Raw genomic sequence first — 2,227 nt, 5'->3', positions numbered from 1 at the left:
TCCGCAACAAGAGAAGCCACCACAATGAGAAGCCCACGCACCACAACAAAGAGTAACCCCCGCTTAGCCCATACGTAGCAACAAAGACCCAATGCAGCCAAAAATAAAATAATTAATTAATTTTTTAAAAAAAAAGAATGATATTGGCTCACGTGTCTCCTGGTGTGTTGTACAGAGGACACAACATCACTTCTGTGGTATTCCTGGTCAGAAATGCATAAACTGAAGAAATAGCAGACATACCTAAATTTAGGAACAGTCTGCAAAGTAACTGAACTGTATCCTTCAAAACTATCAGTATAATGAAAGACAAAATCTAAGGAACTGTATCCTTTTATCTTGTTAAAATAAAGGAGACTGAAAAGACATGACAAATAAATGCAATGCATAATCCTAGATTAGATTCAGGACCAAGAAAAAAAGCTTTATAAAGGACATTATGAGGCAATTGGCAAATTTTGAGCATGGACTGTAGATTAGCTAATAGTATTGTATCACTCTAAGTTTCCTGATTTTGATAGCTGTACTGTGGTTATGTAAAAGAAGGTTCTTGGGGCTTCCCTGGTGCTGCAGAGGTTAAGAATTCACCTGCCAACGCAGGGGACACGAGTTTGAGCCCTGGTCCAGGAAGATCCCACTTGCCGCGGAGCAACTAAGCCCGTGCGCCACAACTACTGAGCCTGCGCTCTAGAGCTCATGCTCTGCAACAAGAGAAGTCACCACAATGAGAAGCCCGCGCACTGCAAGGAAGAGAAAGACCCGCTTGCCGCAACTAGAGGAAGCTCGTGTGCAGCAACGAAGACCCAACGCAGGCAAAAAAATTAATTAATTAATTAATTAATAAACCTTTAGAAAAAATAAAAATAACATCTCTAAAAAAAAAAAAGAAGGTTCCTGTTCTTAAGAAATTCACACCGATGTATTTATGAGGAAAGGGATATATTGTGTGCAACTTACTCTCAAATGGTTCAGAAAAAAATACTAATGTGTATTTAGAAAAATAATGATAAAGCAAATGTGGTCAAATGATATCAATTGGTGAATCTGAGTGAAGAATATCCTGGAATAATTTTTAGTATTCTTGCCTCTTTTCTGTGAGTTTTAAATTATTTCAAAATAAAAAGTTAGTAATTTAAAAAAATTGTGCTGGCAAAGTATACTTATTGGCGTGGAAAGGTACTCAGGGTGCACCAGGCTGGGCCGTGAGTGCCTCAATGCTGGGGCTGTGCACAGCTGCTGATGACACCTCTAACCACCCTGGACTCTCAGTTCTCTGAGCTGCTAGAGGAACTGGGTATGTGGCTGACCCCAAAGCTGTCCTGGGTTGACTCAAGAAGGTTGAATGAGTCAGGGCCCTGCATTCTCTTTTGTGATTTTATTTACTCCAATTTTTAATTCAATGACTGGCATTCCTTGCATCCCAGGGACCTCTGCGGTGGAGGGAGGGGGACATGGGAGGAGAGGAACCCACACAAATGCAGTGTTTGCTATGGATAATCCAGACTGCAAAATTTAGTGGAGACAATGCTCGTTTATCACTGATGACGATCTTACACGTTCCCCTCCAAAAGAAGGCCTAGATTTCCCCCCAAACCAGCCCAGCATCTTCCCCATTTCCCAGAAGGAGAAAACTAACAGCCCAGCAAGGGCCAAGGGTAGACCCAGAAGTCCCCTGTGTTCCTTCTGCCAAGATGAGTGGGTGGAAGCGTGCAGATTCTCTGAGAAGCATCTGTACTGACCTCGCCAAACAAGCATCCTCTCCATGCAAGAGGAATAGGAGATCTCTCATCACCCCACACCTCTGTTTCTAGGTCCTGACCCCACCCCGCCCCCAGGGCATAGGGCAGCCACCTTGAGGTTCCCACCTCTAGAAAGGAGAGACCACAACAACAGGACTGGGACTGCTCCCAGGGGCCCCGTTCCCCCTTCTATCACTTGCACTCCAGCCACACTGTCCTTCTTCCTCGCCACCTCCCCAGGGGTTGTCAGGGACAGAAGGCCCCTCCCTCATCCCCCTCAATGTTCTTCCACTCCGCCCCCCCCCATCACTAGGGTGTCCAGGACATTGTGTGACTCAGGAAACAGCTCAGACGTGAGGTTCGCAGCAGGCCGAAGAGGAGGAAGAAGGGGCCGTGGGAGCAGAGTGGGTGGTTATTGCCTCAGTGAGGGCTCTGAGGGTCCCACTGGAAGGGGCGGGGGGGATCTGGGCTTGGGCAGGGGCTCTGGA

This window comes from Mesoplodon densirostris, chromosome 10, assembly GCF_025265405.1.
Source record: "Mesoplodon densirostris isolate mMesDen1 chromosome 10, mMesDen1 primary haplotype, whole genome shotgun sequence".
NCBI classification, from domain to species: domain Eukaryota; kingdom Metazoa; phylum Chordata; class Mammalia; order Artiodactyla; family Ziphiidae; genus Mesoplodon; species Mesoplodon densirostris.
This window is presented reverse-complemented; position numbering follows the sequence as displayed.